The sequence below is a fragment of the Callorhinus ursinus genome, unplaced genomic scaffold (genome assembly GCF_003265705.2).
Source record: "Callorhinus ursinus isolate GAN/ISIS: 27379988/994484 unplaced genomic scaffold, GSC_fseal_2.0 scaffold2, whole genome shotgun sequence".
Taxonomy (NCBI): domain Eukaryota; kingdom Metazoa; phylum Chordata; class Mammalia; order Carnivora; family Otariidae; genus Callorhinus; species Callorhinus ursinus.
Window position 1 is genome coordinate 105860980 of NW_027397064.1, and position 15033 is coordinate 105876012.

The following is a 15033-nucleotide window of genomic DNA, read 5'->3' on the forward strand; positions in this document are numbered from 1 at the left end:
GAAGAGAGTATGTTTCGTAGGGCAAAAAGAAGAAACACTGATTGGCAAAAAGAAGAAACACTAATTGGCAAGAAGTCTATCTAAGGTGGGTTTTTAAGAAGCGGAAAGACTGGGGTGGCTGGGTGGCTCAGTCAGTTAAGTGTCTGTCTTGGGCTCAGGTCATGATCCCAGGGTTCTGGGATCAGATCGAGCCCCACATCGGGCTCCCTGCTCAGCAGAGAGCCTGCTTCTCCCCCTCCCTCTGCCTGCCACTCTGACTACTTGTGCTGTCAAATAAATAAAAAAATAAAATCTTAAAAAAAAAAAAAGAAGTGGAGAGACTTTCTCCTAATTGGTCTTCAGCTACGTTTGGCAGTCCTTGGATGGCCACAAGAAAACAGCAATCCAGTTTGGGGAATATTTCAAAAGAGGAGGGCTTATTAAATGTTATGGGCAGAGGATTCTGTGTGCCCTACCATTTCCTGGAAAAAGTAGGGTTAATGGAAGGTTTTTTGTGACTAAATGCCCAGATAGCACTTATGATGGTGGCCATAGTAGGAAGTTTCTTATTGCTCAAATATGTGCTTTTCGCAAGGCCGGAGTCTTTCACTTGAACTTTCCGTCGGAAGATCTGACTACAGTTTGTGTGTCCTCTTTTAGCATTTGGAGGCTGTGGTTAAGTGCACTTTTAAAATGCTCCCATTTTGCAAGGCAGGAGCATGAGGTTTACAGAAGGGGCTTTGTTTCACACTGCCTAGGAAAAGGGAGGCCAGATCTGAATCTAAGTTCGAGATTCAAAACTTTCTCCTGATCCTGGATTTTGTGGGGTTTTTTTCCAAATCAAAGGAAAATGGCATACTGGGAACTCTTCAGCCAGAAAATTCCATCTTTACATTTCAGTTAAGGAGTCTATGGCCTAGAAGCAAACACAGACTTGCCAAAGAGCACACAGTTAATTAATGACAGATTACAGCTAATAAGAGTGAAGATTAGTAGTAGATTCCCAGACTCCCATGCTTGTCCATGGCACCTTCTTCTATTATGAGCTATGTAAATTGGTGAATGGGTTGTGAATGAGGTGACTATATGCTGTAACATATTGCTTTGACTATGTTGGCCAGAAGCAAGTTGTACGAGGTAGATAATACCTGCTCATCAGGTTATTATTATAAGGATTAAATTAAAATTTAATATAGGTGAAGCTCTATCACAATATCTGGGACCACACTGGGAGCACCTAGTGGAGGATCAGCAGGACACAGCAGAGAAGTGATCTGAGTTTGTACTTCCTGGGGCTGTGGCCTTAATCTCTCTTTATGAAAGTGTCTTATCACTGCCACAGTTTGATTTACAACAGATACGGATGCCTTCCAGCAAAGATTTCCACATCCATAGTCCAATGCCTCTGTCTGGCTTTGCTTTGATGTGCACAACATCCGGATAAAATCTGAAACTGTAAGATAATACAGGTAATTTAGGTCTTGCCTGGGATGCCCTTTTGGGTTTCTGCTTAGAAACGCAAAGCCAATGGGTTTCTGAATACAGATACTACTTTGCTCAGCCTCTGAGTTAGGTTTCCTGGAGGGCAATGATCCTATTTATTTAAATCAATATGCATTGATTTATAGCTGATGTTTTTGTATTTATACATTACGTCCTCCTAGAAGGGGACCTTTGCTTTATTGTTTAAATTTACTGGGTCGCTCCAAAAGGGCACAAGCTCTACTCAAATATATGCTGAAGGCAAGAAAAGTGCTGATTTAACTCTCAGAGCAATTTACACGTAATATTAAGTTCCATGGCTGCATTTCTGTAGTCACCTTTCTAATTTAATGCATTCCAACATGCAAACTCCCTAACAAATCAACATTAGGAATTATCATATGCATTTCTGGAGGTCTTTGGAATCTGAAGTTATTCTACTTCTTCCTATAACCCTCCGATACACACACACACACATACACACACACACACACACACACACACACAACTTCTGACACTGTAGGCTACAAAGAGGCTATCAGTTAAGGTCGTACCAAGGTGGACCTCTTCTATTAACTGCTGCTGCTCAGACCCTCCAAAATGACTATCTGTAAACTTTCACTGATTAGCCAGAGGATGTCAGGGGGTCAGCAGTGATTCTGTGACTTCTGTGTGTGTACGTATGTGTATGTATGTGTATCTGTGTGTGCAGATTTACATTTCTTTTATGCACATTATATGTATATGTATATTATACAGCTTAATTTTATATTATATACATATATACTAGGTATAAATATATGTATGTACCTATTATATAATGATGCCTTCAAAGACTCCCTAATGTTGGAAATGTTCACATGGCTTGGGGAAGAATTACCACTTCTCCAAAACTTCTAAAGCTCTCATTTATATATTAGTAGTTTTGTAGATTCAGTGGTCTTCAGAAGAAACCAAGGGCTTTGCTTTTTCAAAGCATCAAGCTACAGTAGAAAGCACACAAACTTATCTGGGCATAAGACTCAATTCTACATTTTACTGACTGTGTTGTCTTGAGCATGTTACTTAACTCTCCTGATCCTCAACTTCCTCAGTAGGGACAGGGAGGAAAATTCACATCTCAGGAGGTTATTGTGAGAATGGAATGCTTCTTCAGCTTCTAACACGGTGTCTAGATTGCAGCAGTGTTTCAGAAAATGGCTTTCCCTATTTCAAGGATAACAGGAGGGCCCTCCAGGCTGCAGAGAGTACGGAAGTGTCCATAGGAAGGGGCCCCCATGGCACAAGCTCAGAGAGGCCCTTGAGATTCTCCCCTCAGCAGGCCCAATAGCCCTTGCCCACAGCCAGGAGCAGAGCAGAAATTAGATGGGAAGGTGTTTTGGAAGGCAATGTCTTCTATGAATCCCAGGTATTATTCTTAAACCAATGGCTAAGCTTCTGATGACTACTCAGTCTCCTAAATCCTCAATCTTGCAGGATTTCCTAGAACTGGATAGTCTACTGATACATTGAGGAATTCTTCTGTTTCTGGATTTTCCTCTGCCTCAGGCTATCCCTATTTTTACCTCTTATCACCTGGGAGCTCCCCATTCCCTGAACCTGGAATAGGGCTCTCTTCTGCTACTGGGGTTCCTAGCCAACAAGAGGGTGGAAGGACAATGAAACTGAGAAGCAAAAGGGAAGCTTCCCCACTAACCCTCTATCAGCTTCCTTTGAAGATGGGGTACGCCCTGCCAGACCTGTAGTGTTGCTGCCTCATCCAAATGGCCAGCACCTAGCCACTCTTCCGGAGATAGCTCAGGCATGCTGTCTCTCAGGAAGGTTTCAGAAACCTCTGTGACCCGAAGCTTTCTGGGTGGATTAAATTCCCCCTCTGTGTCATCTCCTTGATATTTCCTTGCATTCCCTCTAGAAGATGAGCTGCTTTGAAGACAATGACCGTGGCCTTGGTCTCTGTCATCTCAAGACCAGGCACGTGGCTAGTGTTCAACAAACACCTGTTGTATGACTGAGTCACACCCTACTGGCAGAAGCAGAAATGTGTGCAGACTGCACAGCGTGGTTGTGTCAGGACTCTCACTCTATTTGATTTCCAGTGTTGGAAAAGTGCATGGAATATGTAGGTGCTTCATATCTTTTGAATGTATAAATGAAAACACAAAACCAAAATTTCATCAGAAGCAGCTTCTTTAAAATTTAACGGCTTTATTGACATATAATGCATATACCATATAAGTCATCCACTTAGCTTCAGTGTTTTTATCATTTATCCACAGATATGTGCAACTGTCATCACCACAGTCAATTTCAGAATATTTTATCACTTCCAAAAGATATCCTGTTTCTTTCAGCAATCACTTTCTTTCCCCATCCTCAACCCCCCGCCTTAAGCACCACTAATCTGCTTCCTGTCTCTGTAGATTTATTTGCTTTAAAAATTTCTTATAAATGGAGTAATATTATATATGTGTCCTTTTGTGATGGACTTCTTTCACATAGTATAATATTTTCAAGGTTATTCTAGGTAGTATGCATCAGCACTTCATTCCTTATATGGCTGAATAATATTCCATGGGATGGATGCCCCACATCTTGTTTTATCCATCCATCAGTTATGGGCATTTGAGATATCCATTTATAAGTTTTTGTGTGAACATATACATTCATTTCTCTACTCTATTCTATATTCTACTAATAACTCGTTTATTAGTTCTAATAGATTTGTAGGGGGTTCTTTAGGATACACACACACATATACAAATACACACACACATACACACACACACACAAGATCACTTCATCTGTGAATAGAGATAGTTTTATTTCTTCCTTTTCAATCTGGAAGTCTTTTGGTTTTGTTGTTGTTCTTGTTGTTTGTTTGTTTGTTTGTTTTGCCTGATTATCCTGACTAGAACCTCCATTATACAGTTAAAAAGAAAGGCAGACATCTTTGTTTTGTTTATAATCTTAGGAGGAATGAATCCAGTTTTTCACCATTTTGTATGATGTTAGCTGTGGGTTGTTCATTGGTGCTCTTTCTCATGTTGAAGACATTCCCTTCTATTCACAGTTTGTTGAGTATTTTATCATGAATATGTGTTGGATTTTGTCAAACATTTTGATCTTTTGAGATTATCATGTGACTTTTGCTATTCACTGATATATTACATCAACTGATTTTCAGACATTGAACCAAATTTCACAATTTCATCACAAACATCTTGTGTTTTGATAGGAACCAATTATGGTTTAAATGTGACATTGTATGTTTAAATGTTCAGCACCAATGCCCTATTAGCCAAACAATCTTTACCCATTGCACACATGTACTTGTGTGTACTTTTCTTATACTCGTTAATGATGTTTAAGACTCTGCTAATCAAGAAAATTCCTGCTTCTACATAGGCTGCCTTCTCTTGTCCTTCTTCCCACTTTTCTGACACATCTATCTATCTATCTATCTATCTATCTATCTATCTATCTATCCATCTATCTATCATCTATCTATCATCTATCATCTATCTATCATCTATCTATCTATCCATCTATCTGTCTTTCATCTATCATCTATCTATCTATCTATCATCTATCTATCCATCTATCTATCTGTCTATCTATCATCTATCATCTATTTATCTATCTAATCTATCTATCATCTATCTATCCATCTATCTATGTGTGTGTGTCTTCCCTTTGGCTCTTCCTCTCACCCTCACATTATCCCCCCTTTCCAAATTAAATGATGACGTGCCCATGTTTTTACAGATTTACCCTGGATTTCTTCTTTCACTTTTTATTTCTCTTCTTTTCTGACTTCTTTAATCCCTGCACTCACATCCTCCATTATCTTTGCAGTATATTAAAACATTTTTTCAGATAAGCTTAAGTAATACCACCACTCGACAACATTTACTGAGCACTTACTAGGTGGTAGGCACTAGCTTAGCATCATGGAGACAGAACTGAATAGAACAGTCCCTGCCCTGTAGTTACTAGCTGAGAGTCCCTCTACTCTCAATGTGGTGTGGAGATCAGCAGCTTTGCTACCTCCTGGGAATGTGCTGGAAACACATTCTGCATCCCAGAACTACTAAAAAAATATATATGGACTGTCACAGAGCCCAGGTGATTTGAGTGCACAAGAAAGTATGAGAAGCCTAGGAAAGAATCTGTGCATAAGACACTCCAAAAGAATGATCAGTATTTCTCATTAGAACTGCCTTTTCTCTTTGTTTTTGCATTAAAGATCCCTAATTTCTCTACCTTGGGAATAAAATGATACCCACATGATAACATGGGTCATTTTTCATCCTATAATACCACTTATCTTTTATTCCATAAATAGGTTTGTTTTTGCTTCCTTCTCCTTCCCTAAAGTACTCAAATACTACTTAACGCAGTTGTCAGTAACAGTTATTAAAACTTCCACTTGGAGGGGTCACCTGGGTGGTGCAGTTGGTTAAGCATCCAACTCTTGGTTTCAGCTCAGGTTGTGAACTCAGGGCTCTGATCTCAAAGTCTTGAGATGAAGCCCCACATCAGATTCCACATTCAGCCTGGAGACTGCTTGAGATTCTCTCTCTTTCCTCCTCTGCCCCTCCTGCTTGTGCTCTCTCTCTCTCTAAAATAAATAAATCTTTTTTTTAAAGATTTTATTTATTTATTTGACAGAGAGAGACACAGCAAGAGGGGGAACAAAAGCAGGGGGAGTGGGAGAGGGAGAAGCAGGCTTCCCGCTGAGCAGGGAGCCTGATGTGGGGCTTGATCCCAGGACCCCAGGATCATGACCTGAACTGAATGCAGACACTTAATGACTGAGCCACCCAGGCGTCCCATAAATAAATAAATCTTAAAAACAAACAAACTTCCACTTGGGAGAGATGCTGACTCTGGGGCATTCCAGAATGCCTCAGTGCAGAGTGGGGTGATGAGTAGGATATGGAGTATGCCAAAGGATGAGTAGATAATGACACTCGTTGCTTGACCCAGAAACCAGTGTCTAGAAAGAAGGAAAATATAATCAAAAAAGATAGAGAGGACACAGACTGTGTTCAGGTTTCTTGGCTTTACTAACTTGGCCAAACCCCAATCTCAACTCAGATAGGCAGCCTTATTCAAGGTTCTTCAACTTTGTTTTCAGCCATTCTCCAATTTTCCCTCATTCCCCCAAAACATCAAGTTCCCATTTTTCCCTTTTGCTCAATAGTGTTGACCTATACTGCATTTTCTACTCTCATTTTTGTGCTCCCTTCATTCCACAGATTTAATTTAAATATTATTTTAAGTATATTCCAGCATTATTTTCATGGCTTTCTCTTGACAATGATTCCCATTCCTTATTCTGGATCTGTTGTTTCTGGATGACGTTGGTAAGTACAGCCACTGACCTGTTCAGTCTGGTATCTGACCCTGCTCACCAGCACCCACCCCTTAGAAGGCACATCTACCAGCTTCACTAGCCTCCACAGTCAGTACTACTGGGCACCTGTCTTGGACTGTACATTCCAATCAAATCGTTTCCAGGTATGTTCTGTGATGTCAGGGCATGTCATATTTTAAAGAAAGAAGTCTTTATTGCAAAATATTTGGACAAGTTATTAACAAAGGTCAACTAGTTTCTTTACAACAGTATTTCTAAAATAGGGACTAAGGTCCTTCTGTATAATGCCCAGTACAGATGACTTGACTAGATATTTAATTGTACCTAATGATGAAAGTGAAAATGTTAATATTCAACCCAATAAGGAATGTGTATTTGAATGTGCCAGACAACTTGCCTCAACCCATGCCACATGTCAGCATCACAGTGTATTTTTCTTTTATGTAATGCAAGGGGTTAGTCCCATGCCCAAATTACCAAAACAGTATTCAGAAATATCCATAAATTGGGGCACCTGTGTGGTCAGTCATTAAGCGTCTGCCTTCAGCTCAGGTCATGATCCCAGGGTCCTGGGATGGAGCCCCACATGGGACTCCCTGTTCAGCCGGGAGCCTGCTTCTCCTTCTCCCACTCCCCTGGCTTTTGCTCACTCTCTCACTGTCTCTCTCTCTCTCTCTGTGTCAAATTAATAAATTTAAAAAATTTAAAAAATTAATAAATAAAATCTTAAAAAACAAGAAATACCCATAAATTGTTTCTAAACTATTTCCCTTTTCTAGCCATACTGGTATTGTGTTCTATGATGCACAGTCCTTTGTATAAGAGAGTACAGTCTGATACCACATTTCACTGCTTTCATTGTTCTTGCCTCAGTTTGGGGTTACCTAAATAAATAGTCTTATGCATTAGCTGGTTTCTTGTGGCAACCCTCATCCTACCTGCATAAAATGGACTCAGCATCAAAACACAGCCAAACTAGATGGAAATATTTTCCCTGTCTGGATCCAGTGGCCAACCCCTAGAACTGCTTCATTTTCATTTTATTCCCCTCCTCTGGACTTTTCATGAGTAGGTTATGCCTCTAGTAAATAAATGGAAAAAATTGGTTCCCTAGCCTTTGCAAATATGTGAATTCATGGAGTTTTTTCCCATTTAAATTGTGTTGCCCAAATTCCTTTTATATTTGTTTATTAAGAAAATACAAAAAAGAAAAAAGAAAAGAAAATATATAAGACAATGTTAGTATGAGTAAATTGGCTTTAAATAGTGTTTTATTTATCTTCCTGGGAATCTAATGAAGAGATTATCTACCTTGGGGTTTGGGATAGTTATAGTCTGCTGCTTCAACTTTTGGACGCTCAACATAAAATTCATAATTTTATAAACTATTGTCCTAATGCCAGAAACTTTAACTAACTTTAGATTTTTTAAAGACCTGTTTTTTTTTAAAGATTTTATTTATTTATTCATGAGAAACAGAGGGAGAGAGAGAGGGAGAGAGAGAGATAGAGAAGCAGAGGGAGAAGCAGGCTCCCAGGGAGCAGGGAGCCCAATGCGGGACTCAATCCCAGGACCCTGGGATCATGACCTGAGCCGAAGGCAGACGCTTAACTATCTGAGCCACCCAGGCACCCAAACTAACTTTAGATTTATATTAGCACGCATATGAGAAAAATCCTTTTCTTTAATTGCCAAGGGAGCTATAAATATCCCTTGTTAGTATATATGGTAAAAAGCACCAAAATAGCGGGTAGCTCACCAAATACCCTAGTATTTAGGAGCTCTGAAAGGCAGCTATATGAAAAATAGATCATTTGGCCACTTATTTTTTTAAATGTCTTCTAAATGGAATATACTATTTTGTACAATACTCTTGGACTGAAATCTTCTCTTGTAAGAGAGTGCCTGCCATAAAAACAATTGCCCAATAAATTACCATTGAATGAATGAATGAATAAAATTTGCACTGTTTTTCATTAAAACCATGCAATTATCAAATATTCAGAAACTCAGTCTATTATATCTCTTACCCATATGGTTCCAAACGTTCTAAAACAAACATGGTATGGAATAGAATATGTGCTGTGTGTGCATGCAAACACGTACATACCCATACCTACACCCCAAAATGGAACCTGACTCTGAAGAATAGGGATGATGTCCTAGGAGTCTTCATTGAAAAGCAATTCAGAGTTCTAATTACTGCCCCAACCCACAATGATTAAATATGATTGGCAGATGAATACGATGTTCATCACCTCACCTGCCCTGCTCACCATCCATCTACAATGTAACTTCCCTGTATAGAAAGTGCTTGAGTTCCCTTCCACAAACTAGATTCTACTGAAAATGTCTGGAATAACTGGTCCAGGAGACGAATGACAGTTCTTATAAACAACAGAAAGGAGAAAATAAGCCTTGGGGGGAAAAAAAGGAAATTTTATTCATCTGCATTCAACCTGCTTTATTATTACTTGAGAAAACATAATGTTTCTAATCTCTGTGGCTGTTTCAAACCCATAGATTTTATTATTATTTTATTACTTAAATCTCATTAGATAGAAAATTGTTCCTGTGATTGGGTTTTACACACACACACACACACACACACACACACACATCAGGAAGTTTGATCAAGAGGACAACAGAAACTTTCTATCAATCTTTCTACTTGTTTCTCTGTGACATTTCTTGTATCCATCTGACATTGTAGTCTGTTACTTTTGAAAACAAAACTGTAAATTTTCACCCAGGAAGAAAAGGGTAAATAACTTTTCCCTACAACCTTAATTATTAATTCCTGACCTCACAGCAATTTTAACCCCACATGGAACAGTAAAAACAAAACTCCAATCTCAGATGAGGGAAGTTGCAATAAAGTTCATACCAACAATTTCTGGAAAACAGAAAGTTTGTTTACTTTTCAATAATCAGCCTGTTATATTTATAAAGGTCATATCATTAACAGGAAAGCCCTAGAAGTTAATGAATATTTCCTGAGTTGTTTTCAAACTTTTTAGCAGTATAATTCCTTCAAATTTGTGTTGATCTTTATGTAACTCAGCCAATCTCACCTTTTGATGCTAACTGCATAATAATGAATATTCATTGCATTCTTCAAACATTTTTGAGCACCTACACTTACACCAGAGCATATGTTCAAAAACAACATTTCCTTATTTGTGAAGTTCATCCTCTTGATTGAGAGACAAAGAAAAAAAAACCTGATTATGAGAGAGCAAAAATTATTATGAGTTAAGGGCAAAGTTGAATCAATGCACAGGGAAGACTAATGCCAGAGTCATGCCAACCCTTGTCCAAGAGCTGCCTGTAGCAGGGCCTGGATGATGAGAAGCAGCTCACAGGATGAAAGGAGTATTTATAACTCATTCATCTCTGTTGTCTAAAACATTATCATTACTGAAAGTGGAGTATTGAAGTCTGCAACTATAACTGCTGAATTGTCTAGATCTCTAATTCTGTCTGGTTTTGTTTGAAGTCTTTTGGGGCCTTCCTTTTAGGTACATATATATTTGCATTGTTATATCTTCTTGAATATTGACAGATGTATCACTATAAATATCATTCTTTGTCCCTAATAATAAGTTTCATCTTGAAGCCAGTTTTTTTATATTTTTATAGTCATTCTACTCTCCTTTGTTTACAGTTTACATGGATTATCTCTCTTCCCTCATTTTACTTTCTTTCTATTTGTTTTTGAATCTACAGTGCATTTATTTGTAGACAGCATATAGTTTAGATCAAATTTTACTTTCTTTTTAATCTATTCTTGGGATGATTAATGTATTTGCATTTAATGTAATTACTGACTAGGTAAGATTTACATCTGCCACTTGCCTAGCTATTTGTTTTCTGTATGTTGATGTCTTATCTGCTGCTATTTCTCTTGTATTGCTGTCTTTTCTCATGTTAAATAACAGTACCTATTGCGTTATTTTAATCACCCTGTCATTCTTTAATTTGATATTGTTGTTTAATTATTTTCTTAGTGGTTGCCCTGAGGGTTACAATTAACATCTTAATTTATAATAATCTGGTTTGAGTGAATACAAACATAATTTCAATAGTATGTAAATGTTTTGCTCCTGTATAGCTATATTTCTTCCAGCTTTTTTGTACTATTATCACACAAATTATAATCAATCTTCATTATTCATTGATTTCATATTTTTAAATTTCTCTACTTGCAAAAATATTTTTAATGCCAAAATTAATATTAGTGGCACTTTTGTGGTCATTTGAGTTCATGCACATAATAGCAAAAAATTTTAGTCACCCAATCTGTATGTTCCCTGATGAGGTCAAACAAAGCAATGCTCTGCCTTCTTGTTTCAACTCTCATAAAGAGATGACAAAAGGATGGAGGTAGCACAGAGCAGTGCAATACACTGCAAAAAGATCTGCCTATAGGGCCAGTTGAACAGGGTTTGAATCCTTACTCTGGCACCTGTGGGGAGAGACTAAGTCATGTCACTTAACATTTTCTCTTTAGTAAAATGAGGAAAATGGAATCTGCCAAGATGTGTTATTTGTAGGATTTAAGATTATAATTCATGTGATTGATCATATGTATCCATATATTCATATATCATATATATGATTATTTTTACATAGATCCTTTTATTTATTTGCATATATTTAAAATGATAACTTTAAATCTTTGTCTTATAATTCCAATGTCTGGACTTCCTAAGGAATAGTTTTAATTGATAACTTTTTTTTTCCCTGTACATGGGCCATATAAGTCACCAATTTAAAAATGTACAATGCAAAATTTCTTTCTTTCTCTCTCTCTCTCTCTCTTTTTTTTTAGTATGAGATATAACATTTTTCTTTATTTCTTTTGTTAAATACAAGACATTTCAAATAATATATTGTGGCAACTTTGGAAATCAAATTCTCTTTCCCACTCAGGTTTTGTTGTTGTTGCTAGTGGTGTTATTGTTTGTTTAGTAGCTTTTCTTTTTTTTTCCTTTTTAAAGATTTTATTTATTTATTTATTTTAGAGCGAAATAGAGAGGAGGAGAGTGTGAACTTGGGGAGGGGCAGAAGAAAAGGGAAAGAGAGAATCCTAAGCAGGTTCCATGCCCAGGTTTGAGCAGGGTTCAATCTCACAACTCTGAGATCATGACATGAGCTGAAATCAAGAGCCAGGTACTTAACTGACTCAGCCACACATGCATCCCTTGTTTAGTGGCTTTTCTGAACTAATTCTGTGAAGTCTGTATTTTTTGTCATGTATGGATAATGAAGTCTCTGCCTGGTTATCTCACTGTTAGCTAATGATTAGACAAAAATTTCCTTAAATGCCTGGGCTAACAAATCTTCCAGTCTTTGTCCATAGGCTGTATGTGTGTGGTTTGGGGTACCCCTTAAACAATAAGCTAGGCATTGACAATTCTGCCTTACCCTTTACTTCTTATTTGTACAGAGCTTCAAGTTTAGCAAAAGTGGGAGCTTAGAGCATCATCAGGTGTCTTCTGATCATGTTCAAAGCCCTGAGCAGATGTATAGTCCTACACATACACTGGTCCTTATATACTCTGAGGAACGTGTCAAACATTTTCAAAGCTTTCTATGAATATCTCATTCCACAACTTTTCTTTTTAAGCTTTTTGGGTAGCTATTTTTTGTTCAAACTGTCATCCACTGCCTAAGGCGGCTATAATGTTGAACAATTGCCACTTATTTTTTTAAACAAATTCCCTAGGAAAAAGGCTGTTCACACTGGGGGAACTCCAAGTTAGGACAAATGAAAATAGCCTCGAAAATGAGGTTTTACACAGGACTGCCAGATAGGGTAATAATGGCAATTCTTGGAGATGGCACATTAAAGGAGCACCAGTTTCATTCTGCCCCTTTCAGTGGCTGCCCTTCTGCTGGTTTTGCCATGATTGTTGGCTGCTAGCTTTTAAGGTTACTGTGGGACAGGAGATGAGGGCTAGAAATACCACAAGTTAAAATTCCATACAGCTCACTGTTATTCCTGAGATTCAGCCATTTTTCTTGAATAAATACTCTCCAGATTGCTGAAAGATTTTGGTCAATTTTCAGACCTCTTAATTGTTCTGACAAGGGACATCTGGGTGGTTCAGTCAGTTAAGCATCTTCCTTCATCTCAGGTCCTGATCCCAGGACACTGGGATCAAGTCCCGCATCGGGCTCCCTGCTCAGTGGGGAGTCTGCTTCTCCTTCTCCCTCTGCCCCTTGCCCTCCCGCTGCTCATGGTCTCTCTTGGTCAAATAAATAAATAAATAAAATCTTTAAAAATATTATTCTGACAATTATTTTGCCAGTTTCTTGTTGCTTTTATGTAGCAGAGGGTTTTTGAAGGTTCTTAGGTTTCCATTTTCACTGACAACCCCTTCTTCCCTAATTTTGAATTTTAAAGATTGCTGATGTTGATTCTTTATGGATTTCAAAAAAATTGAATAAACAGGGGTATCTGACTCCACTGAACTTTCTCTATTAATTCACATACCAATCTTTAATATCCTCTGCAAATACTATCCTCCAGCCATACCAAGCCATTTGCAGTTTCTCTAACATGCTATAAACTTTGTAACTCTGGACAACTTAGTGTCTCAGTTCATATTCCCTGTGCCCCTCCTACTTTTTACCTAAACAATTCTTATTAATCCATTAGAATTCTGATCAGGCTTCATCTCTTCTTCTGCTGACCCTTTCAACCAGACAGATTTGGGAATGTCTCACCTACTGTGCTAGCACCCTGTTTACCTCTATTACAGCACCTGTGAAATACTATCATACCTATTTTTCTCCATAAGTACACAGGACATTAACTAAAAGATAATTTTTGAACAAAAGAGTGGCATAATCTTAACTGAATGCATATAGATATAAGTATATATGTCTTCACACACATACAGAAACATATATAGGTTGAAAGAAAATTTTCCTGACATTATGAGAATATGTCTGAATGGTGATTGTGATTTTTCTGCTTTATAGTTGCCTGTATTTTCTAAGTGTGATCCCATGCTTTTTAATTATTTTATTTTCTTCAAATAACTTGGAGGACCTGGAGTCTAAGCCTTGGAATATTCACATGTGTCTACACTTGATTGGTCTACCTTGGAAGGGTAGTATTGTCAAGGGGAGACAGATCAAGGTTCACAGAAGATCCTTCATATGCACAGAGAATGACTGCATAGAAGTCTGACTTGCTCTTGTTTAATAAGCCAAAATCCCTCTCGCAGCCACCAGAGCAACTTCAGCTCATAGCAAAGAATTTCCCCATGCCATTCTGCCAGCACAACTGAGTTAACAGTGGTGGAAATTCCCTGCCACAACTTTTATGACTAAGTCAGTCCTGAGTACAAATACCATTGTCCTACATCCTTGTTATTCATCATGGAAAATGACCCAGGTGACATTTCTATGACACTGCCTTGTTCATCATTCTTAACATCATGAATCTTTGGTGACTACATTGCATGTCTTTAATAGCACTGCCCATCCCAAAAAGACAAAAAAATATTATGTGTCTCATCCTCAGAATCTCAATCAAATCTTATTTGCTTTTGCTCTATACAGTATTTAATCAAGTTTCTAAATCTAAGGATACTCTGTAAGTTGTACTTTGGAAAAAAAAAAGAGAAGTTTAGCATTTTGTAGGTTAGTGATAGTCATTGCCCATCCCAGCATCTTCAGTCTTGGATATTTTGGTGCAGTATATGGCTCTGCCCCCTCTCTGTGATCCACAATGATCTGCAGGTGCTTGTGCAAAACATTACCTCACAGTCTTCTCACCATCCTTTTGTGGCATGACACATCAGTATACCTAAACTTTCATCTAGATTTTTTAAAAGATTTTATTTATTTATTTGAGAGAGAGAGAATGAGAGATAGAGAGCACGAGAGGGAAGAGGGTCAGAGGGAGAAGCAGACTCCCCGTTGAGCAGGGAGCCTGATGTGGGACTCGATCCGGGGACTCCAGGATCATGACCTGAGCCGAAGGCAGTCGCTTAACCAACTGAGCCACCCAGGCACCCCTCCATCTAGATTTTTGCGGTCTTAATTTCTTAATCTTTGTGGATCTTTGATGTCTGAATCATCTTTCAGTTCAGACCAAAATAGAACCATTAAATTCTGTTAACTTCTAGCACCTTTACACTATGACTCTAACTTTATATTTCCAACCAGATGGC

The 15033-nt window shown here is 38.1% G+C and overlaps 1 long non-coding RNA gene across 2 annotated transcripts in view; it reads left to right on the forward strand.

The window, feature by feature from the left end:
- Positions 1–15033, forward strand: part of LOC112811250 (uncharacterized) — a 69678-nt gene that overhangs the window by 41727 nt on the left and 12918 nt on the right. The window lies entirely within an intron of this gene.